We start from the raw sequence: 22,807 nt of genomic DNA on the forward strand, positions 1-22,807 counted from the left end.
ACCCATAACTCAAAATTTTCAAATTCCATAATTTTGATTTCACTAATAAATTTTACAGACCTTAATTCTGCATCGATCTGTAATTAACATTCCCTATGCTTGTACTTCTACTTCCTTAAAATTTTGGAATTTGTATTTTTTTCCAATTTTAAACATACTTAAGGAAATATCTCTTTTGATTGTCCAAATATGATTTCGAAAACTAAAAAATGGCAGAATTGCCGATTTTTGAAGTGAAAAAGACAAATTAAAAATTTTCAAAAATCCCTAATTATTTCAAAAAACGGCAAAATTTTAGTATAGGGAAAGCTGATGAAAATTTGTACGGAAAATTTAATTATGTTGTCAACGATTTTTTATCACTCGTTTAGCTCTTTTTTCAATGATGATCATAGGCGGCTGACAACTGTGACGTTTCTGAAAAGCTTATTTTTTCTAATTTGATATGAGCAATACATAATTTTTAAATATTAAAAAACATAATATTTTGCTTTTTCTTTATAATCGGCCATGAAAAAATTTTGCATCTTCAATTAAAACTATGAAAAATATATTACCCAACAAGTATTTATACTAATTTAATGATTTTAACACTAATTAATCCAAAAACAGCAAAATAAATTATTAGATAAACTTTTTTGCAACTAATAACAATTATTTGTTTAAAATATAAATAGCATGCTATTCTAACATGAGATCGAAAATGTGCTAAATTAGAGCAAGCCTAGAAAGTAAAATGTAACTTTAGCCACATTACAACCAGCATAAGGCATCATAACCTCAAAAGTGTACCCGTAAATAAACTGCTAAAACGTGGCTGAAGCTCCACATGCACAGCTTGCTCTAATTCAGTTCATTTGCGATCTCATGTTATTCTCTAATTAAGCATGTGATGTCGGAACAAGGAAAATATTATTAACTGTATGATTGCCTCTCAATACAATAATATTTTACAACACAAACATCTAAATCAAATCCTATCTGTGGTAAAAAAAAGATTAATTATCAATATCATTAACAATAACATTAACAATAATAAATAACATTAACATAGCTTATTTTTATAATTTCACATTTTTTCCTTCAATATAACCGTTCACAAAACTTCGAGATTATTCACACCTTTTATATGAAATTATTTTTCCATAGCCAACTACTACCAAGTATTTTACATACAGGATGTTTCACATAATTTTACGTGGCCTGCGCCTGTAAAATGCCACAAACAATATATACTCCGATACGAACTCGATTAGAGATTTTGAAAAATTTGATAGTCATAGTCTTCTCTAGTTTGTTCACCCATTAAAAAAAAATTCAACATTTTTAGATAGTTAGTGATTACATTACAATCATACTCAGGCCGTCTTTTAATAAAACACATGATATTTGTTTGTGAAAAACAGAAATTTAACAGTCATCACAACTACTGTCATGGGTCTCCAAAAATTAAATCATTAAATGTGTATTTTTTGTATCTAGTCATTTGTGACTTTTGTATATTTGCATACATTTTACATTAGGCGCAGGCCACGTAAAGTTATGTGACACACTCTGTATATGTTTTATTAAAAGTATATTAAAATAGCAAACTGTAGTTATATATTTTTAGATCAGGAAAAAATTGTTGTTTAAAAAATACAACTTTATGGTACTAGGTACAGCTAAGCGAATGATTAAAAAAATCGTTGACATTATTAAATTCTCTGTAAAAAAGTGCCTTATAATGTGTGTTGCAAATGTGTATCTTTTATAAGGAAGATATGAATTTTTTAAGATTTTGGTAATATGTGAAGTATTGTTTATAAGTCAAAAACAAAAGACGATAGCGTGATGCGATTTTGAAAGGTATTTTCTCCAAAAACGGACTCGAGAACGTGTTAGTGGTTTTTCTGTAAACCCCTATTCGGGCTATACAATCATTATTTCGTATTTCGTTTATCTATTTTCTATGATCAAATTGTGTTTTTCGGAAGATCTGAAAGGTGGCAACTGTAGACAAGACCATTCATCCCACCATTTCTGCGAATTCTTAATTGCAGCAGTCCAAAACTGATCGTCAAATAATAACTCGGCAACAAAGAAAACCATCCATCCGAACTCTCCAGTCAGAAACGTGAGCTTTCGTCTCCCCCTGCTCGTAAGCTCCCTTCTCTCTCCTCGCCCACATCCGTAGTTCCCCTAATAATAAACAGCCGTGTTTAGTGAGTGGGTCGATCCGGGCTCAGTGGAGAGGACAAAGAAAGCCTCCGCCGACTGGGGGGCATACCATGCCATACAGCAGATGCTCAGCTGTCCTCGATCTAAGTTTCAGCCAGAGATAGTGGCAGTTTATATCTCTCTACTCTTGTGCTGTTATCATCCTTGTGGTGTCCGGTGCTAAATCTGCATCCCTCAGTGCCTTTGTGTGTGGGTCGGGTGATTTACAAGTGGACTGTGTGTTTATCATTATTTGATATTTAAATCAATCGTTTATGCACTAATAAATTCGGGTCAAGTAAGTAATTTTGTGAAAAAAGCTTTCGTCTTGATTAAAAACTGAGTTTCGAAGTTTGTTGTTTCATTTCAATTGATCAATGATCCAATTAAAAGTCTACTTGCATAAATTAATCAACCCAATCAACTCTTAATTAATCACATTTATATTGGATTATGCTGTCCGGCGAATTAAAATAATTGGAAATGTAATGACTGATATATTTTTTCTTTCGATTAAATGTCAGCAAGTTGGGAAACACTTGACTCACATTCAATTTCTCACTTGTTAAGTTAAAAATAAAGTCACGACTTTGGGGACAGTTTCGTCTAATAATACTCTTATTTACACATTTTGTAACTAATTATTTCATATTAGCCAACCAAACATGCAACACAAAATCACGAATAATGAAGGTAAGTAAATATTTTGAAGACATTAAAAAGTCTGTTGATTACAAAATTTAATAAATGTATTCACAAGTGAAATAATTGACTTAGATTTTGGAGCTTTTAAACCCAATCTTTCTCCAAAAAAATAAGTTTGAGATTTTTTTAACAAACAATATGAATTGATGTGAACAAAACTAAACGTTTTAAGAAAAATAAAATTAATACAAAAAATTAAGAAAAACTGAAATATCTAGATGTGCAAAAGTGTCTATTCAAGGTGAATCTACTACTTAGTTACTTGTATCACAAAAACTTATAATCGCACAGAATTTAGCGTCTGCCTGTGAATTTTTTCAGAATTTTTCCCCAATTTTTTATAGTAATTAAAATTAATTAATTACTACGATGTAGTGGTAAGAATTTGTTATTTCTTTCTGAGAACAAGCGTTACTTTGTGTAAAAAGTCCGTAAAAAATTTCGCTATCCCCAAAAAATTTAAAAATTGGTGTTTTCAAAAATTTTGTTAGAATTTTTTCACTTGAAAACATCGTGAATTTAGAGTGACATTAGAAATCACGAAATTTCGATTAATGTTTTTAGATTTTTTATTGTATTAATAATAATATTTTTCATTAATTAATTATAGGAAAGTGTACAAAAATTTTGAAAATATTAAATTTGTAATATTAAACGCTTACTTCTGTGCGACTAGTTGAAATATAGTGAAAAATACTTTCAGCAGACTCGCCCGTTTAAATTTACTTTAAAAAAATCAATTATTAGGCATTTTTTAGTGTCTTTTCCGCCAGAACATTCTTGATTATATCGTTATTCTGTCTTTTCATATTGAATAAGTTTAACACATTTTATTTAACACTTAAAAATATTTCAACTAATACACATGATATAAGTGTTATATATTTCTCTGATTTTTAGATGACAAAATTTCTCCGATTTTTAAGTTGGGAATTCTGACATTAAAATAATAATGAAGTCTTGAGTAAATGAGATTTTAATTTAGTGTTAGTTTCAAGTTGTGAGTAATTTGCGAACGAAAGTTAGCTTTTAGCACATTTCTCATCAAAAAACTGAGTTAAATTCGTTGAAGATTTTTAAATTAAAATCCTACAAACTATGTATTTAGCATTTGCGAGGAATTTTTACCACAAATTTGTGATTTGTATTGTTGAGTTCATTTTAATGTTTCAAGTAGAAAGACATTATTATTTGAATAACAATTACTGGTCCATTTGTCGATTTGATGACTTTAAAAAGTGAATTGTAGAAAATTTTGTTAAAATTTAATTCGTTGGTAAAAACTTAACATCGTGAATAGACCAACCAAATTGCTTCAATTTGGTCACGTGATCAGCTAATCACGCATTTAATTGCGAATTAAATTAATGATGCTTCTATAAATCGGTTCTAAAAACTACGTCAAAATTATCTTTAATTTGGTGAATAGAAATATAAGCCAAGACGAGAGCGTTATTTTTTCATAGTCCCACTAAAATAATCTGTTTATTTCATCATTTAAAATTAACGGCTAGATACTTTAATTCTGTCAAATTTTATGCCTACATATAGTTTAATTTCAGAATTCTCACTTCAGAAACAAAAGGGTCTTTTTATCTAAAAACGTCTGAAAGAATTTGAAAATTATTTTGTTGAAATTTCAGAATAAAGCACAAAATTGTGTGCTTAATTTGCCTCTAAATTACTACTGTAGTAAAATGTTGAGTTATTTTAAATAGAGAAGCCAAAAATAGGTACAAAACACGTTTTTGGTCATTTTTTACGAAACTACAATTGTTGTGATTAGTAAAATTTTAATAGAGACAATTTTGTACACATTCGAAATTTTTGTTCTTCTTTTGTTGACCCCAATCAAGCTCATAATTTTACTACCGCACCTGTAATTCGCCATGTCTGATTTAATGAATTGTGCAGACAAATTGTGCCATAAATTTAGTATTTGCCCAATTTCTTTTATAAGTTAACCGAAAAGAAATTAGTTTTTTAAATTTATGATAGCAGTTTTATTCCATCATAAACTGTTGTGTTGCAAAAATTGTGTAATAATAGGTTTGACGAGCTAACAAGCACCCCAACTCCTTTTAATTACTTTATTTTATCAACCGAAATATTGGGCTTAAAATCTGATTTAGTGGTCAAACATCTCCTGTGATAAATTAAACAGAAACCTCAACGTTTTTGTCAAACCCCAACTGGGTCCGCAGGAATTTGAGCAATTCAGTTAATAATAAAAATACTACAAGACTCTCCATATTCCTGTCTTGCTTCTCATTCTTTATTTATTAGGAAGTTTAATGTCTCAAGGAAATGGGTATAAAAAGAAAACATTTATTTCCATAATCCCTCATTACTTATTCCATTTGCTACTTTACCTCTTTATTATGCATCATAGATTTACGATTTCCGGTGTAATTATTATTTGTTTTGGTTTTTTGTTGCTTTCTTCAGGTTTAAAAAAAGTGTTGGTCAGGCAACCAGTTAAGCAACGGTGGTCGCAAGTCGGCTTCCTCACAAGAATTTCTTTCAGGGGTTTTTTGATACAGAAATAACAAAGATGAGATCGGCGCTTTGTTTTATTTCAGTTCGTTGAATTCAATCTTATGACGTCTGCAATCTGTGAAAACCAAAGACTGGATTCCGGCTTTCCCTTTTGTTTTGATAAACGATTCAATGAAGTCCAGACCAACAAACTGCTTAAAAATATATGAGCCCTTCCACCGGTTTTTTCCGCTTTGCCGTGTTTCGCTCATTTTTCATTATTAGGCCGGGGAATTAATCACTGTTTTTCCAACCTGTCTCATTTGGTAATGAGCACTTGCCGTCTCTTGGTTGCAGATAAAGGGGACGAAAATAATGATTTAGTTGGAGAGTGACTTTTTAAATTTGTAAACCGATAACAACAGCGTTCACGTTCAAGGCTTAGATCAGTGTGACATCAAGCCGCGACGATTCAGCAAAACTAGGTTGCAGTAAAGTGATTTGAACATTTATCCAGCACCATTGTAGTTTCCACTTTGATAAACAATGAGTTAATCATTTCACATACGAGTACTAAGGTTAGTAGAGTTAGTAAAACTGGTTTATCAACAAGCCCACAAGATAAATAGTGTCAAGTGTGTTTTGGAGATTCGGTAAGTAAACGTTGAAAAATTCTTACCTCGTTTGGCCCTAAAATGCGGCGATTTCCCGAACCTGGAACAAAAACGAGTTGAAAATATTTTTATTTTTGTGATGAAATTCGTTGGGATTCGCGATGATGGACTTTGAACTTTTTAATTATGTAGATCACTAGTTCGCACCAAATCGGATACTTTGTCGGATTTACATTTATATGGAAATTCTCCGAGATTAAAGTACGCTTTGTACACTAATTCCTGTAAAAATGTTCCGTCGCACACAAAATAACCAGACTTTAATTTTATTTTCTTAATTTTAATGTTTTTGTTTAAAAAATATTGTTGGAAGTAACCCTCTTCGAACGTACGACTCACTTTTATTTCTTCCAAAAAAAGTATTTCTGTTTTTATTCATTAGTGACCTCTAAATAATTGAAAAATAAATAAATACCTTTTTACTAACTCCCTGGATCACCTAAAGTTATTTTCAAAAGTGAGTACCATACAAACTCATGTGTTTTTTTTTAATGGAATAACCTAAATTTTATTGCATTTTTTAACGCAACTTTTCATACTGATGATTTTTGTGTAACTTGTATTGGTCGATTCTGCTTAGTTTTTGAAATTTAATTTGATTTTTTTGCCGAAAACACGATTTTTTTAAATAATCACTTAAAAATTAAGAATTCTAGAAAATTAGGACTTTAACCATTTTAAAAAGGGAAAAAGTTAAATGGAACAACCTATTTTTTGTTTTTTGGCCCTCTAATAATAATATTAAATTGTTTATCTGAAAACATAAGTTTCAAATGCCCAGAGTTCAAGAATAACGCACATTATTAATGAGCATTGTTGTTACCGTAGTAGTGGGCCCGTTCCGCAATTTTTTAACTGCATTTTTGGAAAATTCATAAAAAATTTGATTACCTTTATTTTATTATTTTAATAGTTTTTCAGTATTAAGTCCAAAAAAAGCAATTTTTGATCGCGTGACAGTAGGCCGAGCTACTCCTATTTCAAAGCACGCATGCGCATTCACTGTAAACGTTATATGAATATGAACATAACCTAACTTTTGATCTGCGCTTGTTTTTGCGCTTGGATCTATGATACACGCTATTTTGTTGCGTCAGGTTAGTGAACCAATCAAAAAGCTAGTAGGCGGTTCTCGACCTGTGACGTCATGATGACTTAAAAATCATTTTTTAGGTATTCTTGCAAATTTTTGGATATAGATCTTATAAAAATTGTGTTGTTTTTCTCTGAAGTTTCATTAGGTATAAAATTAACAAAATGTACGATTTGCGGGACGAGTCTATTCATACCTAAATCATATGTCCATAGTAGACAACTGACAAGTTGTACCGATTCCCCCACCTCAAGGTGTGGGAATCTCCTGATGTAATTGCGATTTTTGGATCATGATGTCATGGTCGTCTGCGCATGCGTCATGTGTGGGAATCCCACAATGCAAACGGTGTTATTTCCCTGATGTCACTACTATTTTTTGAATCATGATGTCATGCCTATTTTTAACGACTTATTATTGACATCATGATCCAAAAATAGCAATGACATCTAGAGATCCCCATAATTTGGGCCTCAGAGAGTTCCCAAAGTTGACGCATGCGCAGGCAAGAATGACATCATGCACAAACGTCAGGAACTTCCCACAATTTGCGCTAGGGGAATCTCAAAAATGACGCATGCGTAGATGAAGTGAATTAGAATCGGCACAAGTTAACTACTGTCCGTAGTAACTCCACCACAGATTATTTGTAGGAGTTACGGAGGACTATGACTTAAGAGGCGAAACGACATAGAAAATCACAGGATTTTCTGTACCCGAAAAAATAGTACGGCAGAGTAAAATTGGGAGCGCTTTGAGCGTTATATCGTCTCGGTACCAAATCGTTTAAAACTAATTTAAATCCAACAAAATCACTAATTACTTGGAAAAAATGCAGAACTGTTGGGCTTTGGACTCTAGCAGACTGAGAAGCATGAAAACTAAAATTTTCATAAGAAAAATGATAAAACAATTATTTAAAATTTAAAATTTGCGCTTCAACATTCTCATAACATTTTTTTTGCATCTGTAACCGTATTCGCAGCGTTTTGAAAAATCTGAAGTTTAAGTTGGTTAAAGTTAAAAATCATTTTTGAAATTCATTACTCTGAAAATTTATGTGAAAACTAACCTTTACATATCTATAGTTGAAGTTTATAGAGAGATTTAAACATTCGATTTATTTATTATTTATTATTAGCTGAAAACTTTACTTTTCGATTATGAAACTGACTTAAATTCACTACTGAGCTATTTTTTTAAGTGTTTATATTAAATATCTTATGTATAATCAGTAAGAGACATTTAACTGTTAATGTCTTTAGAAAGACAAAAATAAAATAAAAAATAGGGTCTTCAATTTAACATTCTTTGTTAATCAACTTCTAACAAACTTCTTCATTTTTTATATCTACCTAATAGCAGTGAGCTAAAAAAATATTGACTTAAAGTTTAAACTTCTTTAAGGTCGTTTAAGTCCTACTTTTCTGTGATTCTCAATATTCTCAATTTAATTTTTATGTAATATTTTTTTATAAAAGTTTGTTTTCATCAAAAAATTTAAATTACTATTTCAAAAACTAAGCAATATCGACAAATAACAATTTAGCTTAAAAACATCACTCTTAGAAGCTTTATCTTAACATGCAAAAAATATAAGATGTTTCATTTGAAAAAGCTTTAAAAAAAAAGATTGGATTGTAGCTGCAACTTCCGAAACAGCCTATATAAAGCAAAACAATTTAGCACCTATGGCTTAAAAAAATAATTTTTTTAACATGAAAATCAATAATGAATTTTTTCAATGGTAAGTTTTTTCTATTGGTCTTACTTCCGAATAACGGTTTTAATAAAATCAGTCCGATCTAAATCCCCATAGAATCTGCAATACCATTGTTAAAAAATCAATTTTCTTAAAATGACCGACTTCAAAAAGGGAAGATTTTGGGGATGAGCAAGTGTTTTTTTATTGTTTTTGTTGTTGGACGGTAATATTTTAAAAACTTTAGATTTATGAGTCTGAAATCTACTTTTGTATTTTCGCTCTAAGTATACTGCATTGGTTTCCGTTTCCGTCGCTTAATGTGTTATTTGGTAGCAAGATACAACTGGGGTGTCTATATCTAGGGTATTTAATATTCCCCGATTTGTCCGCCTGCTTCCTGAAACGATGATCCAGCATAAAAAAACATGAATACTAATGGAGTTTAGTTTATCTCAAACTACAACATTTTATCTCCATTCCTCTTTTATTTCATAAAACTGTGAATTGCTCTGTAAAAAGCATCCTTTGAATCGTTTAATTTTACAACAGGTTTTTCTGAATTGTTTTGAGCGTCAAACGTTAATTCATCTGAACTCGTTTAATTCAGTTTTGAATCAGTATCGAACAATTTGCTGTAGGAAACAAACGGCATTCCTCATTGAATTTCCAGAACAATAATCTAAACAATAAAAGCTGAAAGTCTTTTATGCGAACCCAGCATTTTTGGAACGATTCGTTCCAGCGAAAACCTTGTGAAGTTAAGTAATGTAGGTAAATATTTCAACTTTCCTTTCCATAAAGTGCACAAAGCAGCATCCCTGCAGGGGTGCGCCGTCACACAGCTAAGGCAACCAAACGGAAACAAATGGATGATGATGCTAATACCATCTGTGAGCTTTTTGTCTCGCCTGTTGCTGAATGACTGTTGATTATCTCACGTTTTTGACAAAATGTCGAGTATGTGAGAGCATATCAACACAATAAATATCTCTATCATAGTTGGGCGTCGAAAGTCTGCCGCAATAAAGCAATACGGGTGTAGGTGGCAGACACAATAACGGTCGCGAATTTAAATTCTGAATGAGTACAAGATGCAATATAAAGTGAAATATGTGCATGGAGAGCCAGGATAACGGACACGTTTTAGCACTTCGCTGCTTCTGTCGAATTGAACAAGCTGTAAAATACAAATGGGCCCCGATATTTCGAGGGACGGTCTTTCTGGATACAATCTATCACGAAAACAAGAGGATTACGAAACGAACACAATAATGCCACTTACGCAACATTCGATTAGCTAGCTCTACTCCAACTCAAAGATTCATAATTCATCATTTTGAAAGTGAATCCATAATTCAAACAGATTTTTTTAATTAAGCATAGAAGTCCAGGTATGCTTTGATCACAAATGAAGCGTAATCACGCTAAAGAACAGTGGTTCTCAAACTGTAGGCCGCAACGATAAAAAATTCAGTAGAAAGTCAGATAATATAAATGTTAGGTACTGTGTGAGACAGAATTTAAAGGTAGGTAACAGTGTCGATAAACAAGATTAAAAATTATGTAATTATTAAATTCTGAAAAAACTGATAAAGTGACAACTTTGGATTTCTTGTAAAGTACGAGTATGCAAAATTAATTTATTCGCAATCGTCGTAAAAGTGTCCATTTTTATGGCTAAATTAGAGGTAAAAGTTGTATTTTTCGGTCATACCTACAGTAAAAGTTCTACTTTTCCGGCTAAGTATTTTTACTTTTAATACCATTTTACTTGACACTAAAACGAATAAAAAGAAATAGTCTATTTTTATTATAGGGGAAAAGTATTAAGAATATGTAATGAGGAGCAAAAAGTATCTGTACCTGTTTATGTATTTAAAAAATTTCTCTCAGTTCTTATCAACTGATGTTAATCAATACGTTTACGGATAAAATTGCTATATCTTAGTCTACAATTTAATAACAATTTATATTTGTTCATTATAATTTTCGATGGTTTTTTTAGATAAAAAACTGTTTTAAGAATTACTTACAGCTAGGTATATATCTAAATTGAGTTAAATTTTCGTTTAAAAAATTATCATTGCAAATGCGTAATTATTTAAACAATTTAGTAGGTACTAGACCAAAAGGAAATTTCTAACAATACTGTATCTATTTTCATTTCATGATGATTTCATTTTTGTAGCACTTTTTTTCATAAATACTGTTTCCTATCGTCAAAAGTTTAACCAAAAATTGCTTGGTAGCTTGGTGCTATTCATTTTAAATACCCTTTGTAAAATACCATGAGAACGAAAATGTATTGAATTAGAGCAAGCCCAGAAAGTGAAGTATAACATTAGCCACATCTTATGTTTCGTAAAACTATCATAAAAGACAACATAACCTCACAAAAGGGACTGTACGTAAACGGCTAAAATGTGGCTAAAGTTCTGCAGACACAGCTGCTCCAATTCAGTACATTTTCGATCTCATGGTATAATCATTCCGAAGAGAAGATAGTTTGGTTTCTCTCTGTTTTCACAATTTTTCAATATTTTTGACAATAAAAACTGAATTCAAAATGAAATTTTCTTGATTTGTTCTTTTGTGGGCTAGGAGAAAAATTAAGTCTTTATGAAACTTATAATATTTCAAAGTTGAGAAACAATTTTGCATACAAGTGTCAATACGTATGGTATAAAGGGATATCAATGTCCGTCAGAAAATTTGCTAATAAATAGTTCGCATTTTTCTCTAAGCATGTAAATTTTTTCAAAATGTTTTTCTTATAATTAAATTTAGTTAATTAATTAAGCACAGTTAATAAATATTAAGTAGCTGCAATAAAATTATTGTTTCTTGTATCATTTGAAAACAAGCGATGTTAGTAAGTAAATACCTACACTATTTAATAAAAATCATATAATAAATCGATAATTATCGTAAAAAATCGTCAGGTCAGGTCAAGTCATGTCAAAATTTTTCGTTTTAATATAAAAATAATAAATATAAATATAAATATAAATAAATAATAAATCGATAACTATTGTAAAAAAAAGTCAGGTCAAGTCAAGTCAGGTCATCATCTTTGATTTGATATTTGATGACAACAAAGTGCTACATAAAAAAATAAGAAATAAGAAACTAAGATGGAAATTTGGGTCTTAAAGTGTAAACAAAAACATCAGTAACATACAAAAGGAACAAGTAAAAAGATATGTATTTATTTCTTAGAATAATTACCAAGCGATTTTTTAAGATTTTGATCTAGTTATTCATGACAGTTACGCCAGCAGCAAACCGTATTGCGTAAATAACTTCAGCATCGCTTTGTCTGTCAATATGTCCAAAATATTCACCGAAGAACAAATTTATGTTGGAATCTTATTTCCGTAATAGACATCGATTCAAAGTAACTGTCATGTATAACTAAATCAAAATTTTAGAAAATCGCGCGGTACCATTAGTTAATGAATTAATAAAGTCAAAGCTGCAAGAAATTATTATTTCTTGTGTCATTTGAGAACAAGCGATATTTAAATGTTTTTGCAGAAAAAAAACTTGTTTCGTTTTAAAACTGACAATTTATAACACCATTAGAACTAATAAGTACCTACACTATTTGATAGAAATCATATAATATATCGAAAATCATCGTAAAAAAATGTCAAGTCAGATCAAGTTAAGTCATACAAGTCAGTTTTAAAACTGACAAATAGTAACTTGAACAGAACTACTAAATATGATATTTAATAATAAATTTATAATAATAATCATTGTAAAAACGTCAGGTCAGGTCAGATCAAGTCAAGTCATCATAGTTGACTCGATATGTGATGATACGTGTAAGTGATATAGCACAGTGGTAGGTATATAAAAAAGAAATGAGAAACTGCGTTGGAAATGTACCTTGGACTGTACCTAAACAAATACTTATACTTTGATCACAGAAGAGGCACCTCCGAGCTCCGCTTGTATTCGCTGCAAATAACTAGGTATCAACTTTATAAGAGCGCTCTGAACTGAACAAACTTACAAAATAATTAATAAATAACAAAGCAGGAACTTAAAACGAAAACCAGTAATGTGGAGAATTTATCTCATAAGTGTAGGACAAAATTTGTTGTAACATTTCTAAAATTAAGAAATAGTTATTTATTTTTCGACACTGTCAAAATTTATAGTTTTTCTCCTGTATAAGGAAGTTTTGACATGTTTGGCATTTCTCAATACGAAACGTCAGATTATTTTTAACAGAATTAAAGCAATTTTAAGCCTTGTTGTGTCTAATTCGAAGAATGGAATGTTGTATTCAACTCCTTTTCGTGTAAATCGGTTCATTTATTTCACCTCGTGGATGATAAACCTCTCGACGTTTAAAAATCCACTCGTGAAATAAAGCGTCCGATTTACACTCAAACTCGTTAAATAATAGTATATATTAAAAAATAAGTTGCATAAGACTAGTCTTAAAGCACGAATTCAGTTCCAATTTTTGAAAGAATAAGTGCTTAAAGGTCTTATGAAACGAGGTTTTTATAATATTTTTTGTAATTTGCACCCTTTTTGCCGTTTTTAAACAAAAATTGTTATTTTAGTCGATTTAGGGATTTTTGTGACAGTTGGTTATATCTCAATTTTGAAAGCGAAAAATTGATTTAAAAGTTTTGTTTTATCAAAGTTTGGTCAAAAAACAAGAGTTTGGATGACAATGGAGGTAATCTTGCGTGAACGCCCCTTGAAATTTGTGAAATCAGCAAAAATACGGTCCCAAATTTGCTTCTTGCCAACCTAAAAATGTTCCGTCAAATAATGACAATAATGACATCGCACTTGATGACGGCAAATTACAAAAAAAATATTGCTTTTAATTATTCATTTGGGTTTTTAATTTTACTTAAAGCGTTTCTTGTGTAAACTTGCATTCCCAAAGTTGTGGTCTTTGATTGATGATGTTTATTTCCTTTTCTACATTTGCGTTGAGAGCTGTTATTCGAGTGTTGGAACGATAGTTTTCTCTTGACCATTATCCCACATAAAATTTATCAAGCGGATAGCACTAGAGGGTCGAATGAATCAATAGGACGACATTCTGATCTCTCCGGTCAAAAATAAAGGGATTACTTCAATACGAACTTGCGATAGGTGTCCACCTAGAGTGCATTTTAGTCAAATCGGGGGGATTTAATACGTCTTTGTAGCACATTCCCTTCCGAAAAATGGAGACATAAAAACTGTAAATTGTGTGTAAATTCCTTGCCAAGGGCTTTGGAACTCTAGAAATATTCTTTGTCTTTGTGCTTGTTACATGACGAGCGAAAAGAAAAAAGATACATAGGCATTAGAGGTGTTTCACAATAATTATGTTCTCACACATTAGTGATATTGTATCCAGTGTGGCGGAAACAGAATTTGATATCTATTTAATGATAAATGTGTAATCTGTTTCCTTGCAGCAGTGTTCAATAGGCACTGCATTTCTGAAAATGAACAAGTTTGTGGTTTTGGGCTAAAAAAATTAAAGCAAAATCAGTTTTGTTCGATTTTTCGAAGGCTCGTATAATTTCGCCGTCAAAAATTAATGTAAAATATGAAATATCGCTGATGTTGTCGATCGAGTCACGAAGATAGAAGAGTGCAAGAAGAGTATTGTGTGCTGGTAACGACCCTTGATTATAACTATTAATATAACATTATAAGACCTGCTATAGGACAAAATTACACCGTGTATTCACCCAGTCCTGTGTGATTATAACGTGGCTGTAACCTGTGATTAAGACTGCACCCTCCCGAGTCAGGTGCTCTGCCCCTGGGGCCACTAGAGACCATCGATACCATTTCAATTTCGCAGACACGGCCTTGTGATTAATTTAATTGTCGACAGAAAATAAATCCAAGAAGAGTCTAATACGATTTTGATGGCACATCCCGCCCAAAATTACCTTGACGTTAGAGTTATGTAGCGTGATATTACATTAAAACCCGATTTAAATCGATCCGAATTTCAACAAACACACAGGAAAACAGGAGATGAGTCTGCGGGCGTTCGGTTTTCTCCGGAATTAATTAATAGACCGTGCATGGATTTAGCTTTTGAAATTCAAAAAGAATAAAATTTGAAATATTGATTTGTAGTGTTGACTAAGAAAACGCATTGCTGTAGTTAGTGGTATAATTTGTTTGTGATGTTTGTGTAAAATATTCACATTTCTTATTTTAAAATAAAGTAAATGTAATAATTAAATGGTGGGAAAAATTAGCATTCGATTTTTTTTAATAGACCCAGAAAAAAGCTTCAACAACTCAAATCTACTTTTATTTAATTTAAATAAAAAATTCGAGACTTTTTGACGAAAATGAGTAGTGTTTTAGTAACATACGTTAAAATTAATAAAATTATCATGAAACAATAATGCTTAGAAAAAACTATTGCGAATGTTCAAGTCTTACAGAAAGTGCTTATAAAAAATATGGTAAAGCTGGTGAACTGACTGTAAAAAAAAAGAATTGTTTAACATACCTACTTACTTTAATTATCTTTTTTATTGAAAGGAATACCTTCTTTAGGGGATATTAAAAGAAGAAGTCTGGGCTTATTAAAAAGAATAATGGACGGATTAAGACCGGAATTGTTATGTTTTTTTATTTTTATTGTTTATTGTTTTTTAAACGTATTTTGTCAAAAGAGTTTTTATTTTTTTAAGGATTTTTTAATGCATAAATAGTTATTTACTATTATACAAGACGATAAAATTTGATTTTATCGCTTGAGAAGATAATGGTTAATTTTATCGTCGTGTACAATAAGTATAAAATTTTATTCCATCCTCCATTATTTCTAATAAATTATTTTGATTTTAACTTATGAACGTCAAAAAATTAAACAACAGAAAAACAACAATGGTTGTGAACTTTAAAATAATAACCGAAAGGACAATTTAATTCTTCTAAATATAGTACTATATTTTGACATTAGGGACCGGTTTATAGAAGCGTCATTAATTTAATCCGTAATTAAATGCGTGATTCATTGATCACGCGACTAAATTGAAACTATTTGATTGGTTTATTGGCATTGTTAACTTTTAACAGCGCAATTAACTTTAACTGAGCTTTCTATAACTCGGTCTTAGGTTTTTCAAAATTGATGACGTTCTTGGTTTTCAAAATATAAAAAAACAATTAGAAAAAGAAAATAAGGAAGTTGTTGAAAATTACACATATAGACTTTTTATCATTCTATTCATGCCTTATTTTGTAAACGATGATTTTTTTAATTCTTCTTAATAATTAGAATGGCAGCACATGAAATGAAAACAAAAGATCTCTAAATCAATTTTCGACTATTTTATTTTTTCATAACTGTATTATTTCATATTTACCAGAAAAAAAGAACGCATCTATTTCCTACTAAAAACTAATAAAAACACAAAAAATGTCATTTTATTTAGACGTTCTTGAAAGGACTGTTTATTTTATTGTAAAAGATTGCTAGGACAAATATAAGAAAATAAAAAAAATTGGCCTTGACAATAGTGTTGCGACAATTTTAAAAATTTTCTTATTTATATCGTAAAAAATTGGGTTATGCAAAAAATCAACTAAACTTCACAAAATGTGTAGCAATAATAAAAATAAGTTCGAGGATTTATTTATGGTTTAGTTTGTAATATTTTTTAAGATAAATACGGTTTCGTGCTATGTGCTTATGTGTTCCTATTTTTGTATAAAAAGTGTTGTGTTTGCAATAAAATGTGTATTTTGAAAGTACAGTAGAATAGATGAAATGCCACACCGCTAAACAAGTAAAAAAATAGTTTGGTGAACGAAAAATGTTTTATTAAATTTTTAAATAGTCTAGATCTAGGTAAATGTTATCGAAAGTCATTGGCACGAAATGAAAAGGCCATTTGAGGAATGATTTAGAAAGAACAATTCAGGATCTGAAGAATCAAGTGAAAAAAGGTACATTATAAAAACTATGTTGACTAGGCTGAATTCAGGTGGTCATATAAAAAAACAATGCCTGTTAAACTTGTAAAAAAATTTGCATGAACATTTAATTTTTCTCTGTTTTAAATATTTGGTTTTGTTTATTAGTAGGGATTACTACTACATGTTATTTTTTGTAATGTTCATTATACTAGCTATGCAATATAACGACCAGAATTCACTACTATACAAAGAAAGTATTTTTTCTGTATCTTAATAACTAGGAATCATGCAGAAATCAGCGTATGCTGTTAAATATTTTTTATTTTTCTCTATGCATATTTTTTCAAAATTTTTCTACAATTACTCCTCATAATTAAAATTATTAATACTATAATTTAATATTTACATTTTATATTTATATTAATTTATTATATACTCATATAATTATTACTATTATTAAAATTATAAAATTACAGGGTTATTTACATAGGACAAATATGACTATGCAAAAATACAACACGATATATATTTTACAAAGCATTGGTCCAGATTCTAAATTTGCAAATCAAATAATAAATTCAAATTAATTATAACATCGTACAGGAATCCAGTTCGTATTACAACCTGTATCTTGTGTTGTACTTTTTATTTGACCAGATTCTGGGAATAACCCTGTACATATAATTAAATATTTCAGAATGTTAATTTTTATTTATTTTTCATTTCTAGTGTCATTGTAAAATAAACAATTTATTAAATAATGTTTTGTACAAAAAATACTTATAAAAGTTATCGCTAGCCCCAAAATTACATTTGTTTGAATTTTTTATTTTTATTTAATTGCCTATTATTTTTATGGGCTAGCGACATGTTTTATTCAGATTTTTTGCACAAAACAACATTTAAGAATGGTTTGTTTTATAATATTATAATGACTTAAGAAAAATATTTTGACTTAATATTAATTAATTTATTAATTAATACCAAATGCTGACTTTTTGTGATTATTAGTGTTTGGCAATAAAAAACTATTTTTAGCAGACTTAACTTGTCTACTATTATTTTTCAACTTCCTGCCTACTTACCTACTTCAAAGAAAACGTTATTTATTGTTTTCAATTTTTACTGCCTGCTTTCCGCATAATACAAAATATTGCTTGTCCGAATATTTAATTGTTAGGGCTCGTAGAAGAAGGAACATTAGAGCAATCGCAATCAAGCCTGCGCTCCTGTAGTCGTGTTAGTCGTGTTCAATTAAAAATTAATTAACATTTTACCTGTTGCTTTGCGTTTGTTGTTGCATAAAAATCGCGCGGTATTGTCACGGTGTTCTGGTTTCGGGGCGAGTTCAGTTTTCTTATCGCTACAAGAGTGAAATCGATGGCAAGGCTATTTTGTGGAATCATTGGGTCGTGAAAAGTCACGTCCCATTTTCATGAATGGAGCTCTATAACGGCAGCGATAACAATACAGCAATGGATCGGCAGAAGCGCCGTGATGGAAAGCTCACTAAAACCGCAAATCTGCCGATATTTCACCTCACCACCGAAGAAAAAGTGCAATTTGCTCAAGGTTCTGTAAATGAGTCGAAGGCTGTAAATATCCATTAGTAAGCAACTCCTAAAAGCGTTTAACGCATAAGAATGAGCTTAATCGGATCAAGTTATAAATTGTGAGTTATTTTATTAGTTGCGCCCAAAAAGCGGCCGACACTCGAGGATGCAAGACGAGATGAAAATTCCATCAAAGAAGAGCGTGCATATTTTACCTCCTGATGGAGTTGTGAAAAAACGCGACGACTGTAAAGTCGCAGCGGGAGGCATTCTTGAAAACAAAAACGGAAAGAATACTACCAATCCAAATAGAATTTTTTAATAAAACTCCCCATCGAGGACGTCCTTCATGAAAGTGGGCTCAGTTTCATTTTAAATTTTCACATAATAATAAAGCTTTGAGGCCGGTTCAGGTACGTAAGTAAACACACTAAAATCTTTTATGGAGCTTGAAAAAGTATATTAAAGCTGCGACCAGGCAATTTATACCATCGTTGTTTGTAATTTTTGATGCTGAAACGATCAGTAAATAATGATTATTGCAAAATTCGAAATTTATCAGCGTCGATAAATTTTAGATTCAAAACTTGTACATGTAAATGTATATAACGCTCATTTATCATTCCAAATAAACTGTCCTCCAGGGCGCTTTGCAACATGTTATATATTTATGAGAATATATGAATGAAGATTACACCGAAAGGGGGAGTAGATGCTATTCGCTGGACACGGACTGCAAATACGGATAAAGTAGAATAAAGAATGAAAGGGCCTCAAAAATCTCATTTGCTTCTGTTTATATTGTTTCCTATCTCAGCACTATACGCATTATAAAGCCCATAAAATGATTTCAAAAATTACGAAAAATGATTTTGCTACAGAAAAAGTTTTAATGCAATAACATGTCAAATCCGGCATTATTTAGGGAAAAAAAGAAAAACACACGGCAGAGGGACAAAAATTAGGAAACGTTTTTGTTTTTATCTTGTATTGTCAAAAATCAAAACAGGATCAAGACAAGAGTTAACAATTTCAAATCATGACAGAAACAATAATTAAGAAAAAGATTTTTTGTTAATATATCTCGAAATCTTTGTCTTATTATGACAAGAGTTGAGTTAACAAATTTAAGTCAAAACAAAAACAGTGAACAAGAAATGGCATAAAATCTTGATATTTTTTCTTGGTGCTGCCTTGGTAGTGTCAAAAATCAAGACAAGAGTGGAGTTGAAGGATCAAGTTTCAAGTTCTCTCGTTAAGAAATCTTAAAATCTTACCTTGGTTTTGTCTTGGTATTGTCAAAAATCAATACAAAAGTTGAGCTAACACATTCAAGTCAAGGCAAGAAACAGTAATCGAGAATCAAGATTTCTTGTCAAGAGATCTTTAAATCTTGCCTTGGATTTGTCTTGATATTGTCAAGAATCAAGACAAGACAAGATTCAAGGGTTCTTGAACAATTTCGGGTTAAGGAAAGATACAGTGATTAAAAATTAAGATTTTTTGACAAGAAACTTGAAATCTTAACTTGTTCTACCTTGGTATTGTCAGGAACCGAGGCAAGAATTGAGCTAATAATATCAAGTCAAAGCGCCAGATTCCTGGTCAAAAATCTTGAAATCTAGACTTGTCCTTAAAAAGGGTTTATCAAGAATCAAGACAAGAGTTGAGTTAACAATTTCAAGTCAAGGTATGAAACACTCAACAAAAATGAAGATTTCTTGTCAAGAGATCTTTAAATCTTGCCTTTTTCTTGTCTCGATATTGCCAAGCATCAAGACCAGACAAGATTCTAAATTTCTTGAATTAACAATTTCGGGTCAAAGCATGAAACAGTGGCCAAAAATTAAGACTTTTTATCAAGAAATTTAAAAATTTTCATTTATTCTTATCTTGGTATTGTCAAAAACCAAGGCACGAGTTGAGCAAACAATGTCAAGTCAAAACGAGAAACGTTAATCAAGAATCAAGATTCCTTGTCAAAACATCTTGAAATCTTGACTTGTCCTTGGAAAGAGTTTGTCAAGAACCAAGATAAGTGTTAACAATTTCAAGTCAAGGCAAAAAACACTCAACGAAAACCAAGATTTCTTGTCAAGAGATCTTTAAATCTTACCTTTTTCTTGTCTCAGTTTTGCCAAGCATTAAGACCAGACAAAATTCTAGGTTTCTTGAATTAACAATTTCGGGTCAAGGCATGAAACAGTGGCCAAAAATTAAGATTTTTTATCAAGAAATTTGAAATTTTTCACTTGTTCTTAGCTTGGTATTGTCAAGAATCAAGGCACGAGTTGAGCTAACAATGTCAACTCAAAACAAGAAACGTTGATCAAGAATCAAGATTCCTTGTCAAAAAATCTTAAAATCTTGACTTGTCTTTGAAAAAGTTTTGTCAAGAATCAAGATAAGAGTTGAGTTAACAATTTCAAGTCAAGGCAAGAAACATTCAACGAAAACCAAGATTTCTTGTCAAGAGATGTTTAAATCTTGCCTTTTTCTTGTCTTGGTGTTGCCAAGCATCAAGACCAGACAAGATTCTAGGTTTCTTGAATTAACAATTTCGGGTCAAAGCATGAAACAGTGGCTAAAAATTAAGATTTTTTATTAAGAAATTTAAAATTTTTCATTTATTCTTCTCTTGGTATTGTCAAAAATCAAGGCACGAGTTGAGCTAACAATGTCAACTCAAAACAAGAAACGTTAATCAAGAATCAAGATTCCTTGACAAAAAATCTTGAAATCTTGACTTGTCCTTGAAAAGGGTTTGTCAAGTACCAAGGTAAGAGTTGAGTTAACAATTTCAAGTCAAGGCAAGAAACACTCAACGCAAACCAAGATTGCTTGTCCAGAGATCTTTAAATCTTGCCTTTTTCTTGTCTCGGTATTGCCAAAGATCAAGATCAGACAAGATTCCAGGTTTCTTGAATTAACAATTTCGGGTCAAGGCATGAAACAGTGGCCAAAAATTAAGATTTTTTATCAAGAAATTTGAAATTTTATATTTATTCTTATCTTGGTGTTGTCACAAATCAAGGCACAAGTGAAGATATCAATTTCAATTGAAAGCAAGAAACGGTGATCAAGAAATTCCTTGTCAAAAATCTTGAAAACTTACAACACAAGAGTTGAGTTAACAATATGAAATCAAGGCAAAAGAAGAAATCATGCTTTGTTTCTGTCTTGGTATTTTCAAGAATCAAATCAAGTTTTGAGTTAGCAATTTTAAGTTAAGGCACGAAACAGTAAATAAGAATCAAGTTCTCTTATCAATAAATCTTGACTTTTTCTTATTAGGAGAATCAAGGCAAGAATTAAGTAAACAATTTCAAGGCAAGGCAAGAAACAGTGATCAGGAATCAACATTTCAAGAAATTTAAATCTTGACTTGTCCTAGTCTTGGTATTACCACGAATCAAGACAAACAGTTAAGTTAACAATTTTTAGTCAAGGCAAGAAGCGGTGATCAAGTATCAAAATTCCTTGTCAATAAAATCAAGACACGAGTTGCGTTAACAATTTCAAGTCAAGGCAAGAAAATATAAAGATTTCTTGGACAGAACTTGTTTTTGTCTTGGATTGTCAAAAATCAAGACAAAAGTTGAGTTAACATATTCAAATCAAGGCAAAAAACAGTGATCAAGAATCAAGATTCCTTGTCAAGAAAGCTTGAAATATTGCACTTGTGCTTATTGTGGTCTTGTCAAGAATTGACCTAACAACTTTAAATCAAGACAAGAAACAATGATAAAGAATAAAAATTTGTTGTCAAAAAATCTTGACTTGTTCTTGTCTCAGTGAAATTCTGATTTTTCGTCAAACATAGAATACTGAAATGTTCACTGTCTTGTCTAACTAAGTTCTGGCTTTATTCATGTTTGTTGCTAAAAGAGCCACTTAACAGAAAATGAATATAATAGATAAATAAATAAATAAATAAATAGTTTTGTGGTAGGTATTTTATTAGTTTTAATTGATATAAATTTCAAGACAAGAAAAATGCATCAGAACAGAATTTCTAATCTCGATGAAACACCAAGAACTTGAGGCTTTCTGAAAGTCAATACAGAAAAAATCAACGGACTACTAATGTAACAAGAACAAATTTTTGTGATTGACCACTATTTTTTAACAAATAAATAGGCAAAAAAGACATTTACTAGTCGTTTCTCCATCGAAATTGAATATCTCAAACTTTTTTAGTCTCAAACTTTGTCCACATCATGCTTGCAAATGTTGAGACGTGGAGGTGGATCGCGTGCGGTTACTTGACGGCAAAGTCTCTCTTTACGCATGAAAATATGTGAAAGTAAACATCTTATTTCAGAGTTGCAGTAAAAAGAATTCGTAATAGCTTGAATTATGTTTGCATCAGTTTTTCAGTTGCTGGCACAAACGCCAGCCTCAATTATGCAAAGTAAGGATTTAATGTGAGGTTTGCAAAGATATTTAAATGGGGAGAGAATATAATTGGAGTGTTGTT

General features: G+C 30.8%; 1 protein-coding gene across 3 annotated transcripts in view; it reads left to right on the forward strand.

The window, feature by feature from the left end:
- LOC655187 (D-2-hydroxyglutarate dehydrogenase, mitochondrial) overlaps positions 1-22,807 on the forward strand; it is a 153,445-nt gene that overhangs the window by 63,527 nt on the left and 67,111 nt on the right. Inside the window, exon 1 of one of the 3 annotated variants that reach the window (XM_015978240.2) lies at positions 5,814-5,960. The exons of 1 other annotated variant lie outside the window; for it this stretch is intronic. The gene's annotated coding sequence lies outside the window, so the exon portion shown is untranslated. Of the gene's footprint in view, positions 1-5,813; positions 6,036-22,807 lie in introns of those variants that run through there. One more of the 3 variants, XM_015978238.2, reaches the window with a different exon arrangement.

Source organism: Tribolium castaneum, chromosome 5 (assembly GCF_031307605.1).
Source record: "Tribolium castaneum strain GA2 chromosome 5, icTriCast1.1, whole genome shotgun sequence".
In the NCBI taxonomy this organism is placed as follows: domain Eukaryota; kingdom Metazoa; phylum Arthropoda; class Insecta; order Coleoptera; family Tenebrionidae; genus Tribolium; species Tribolium castaneum.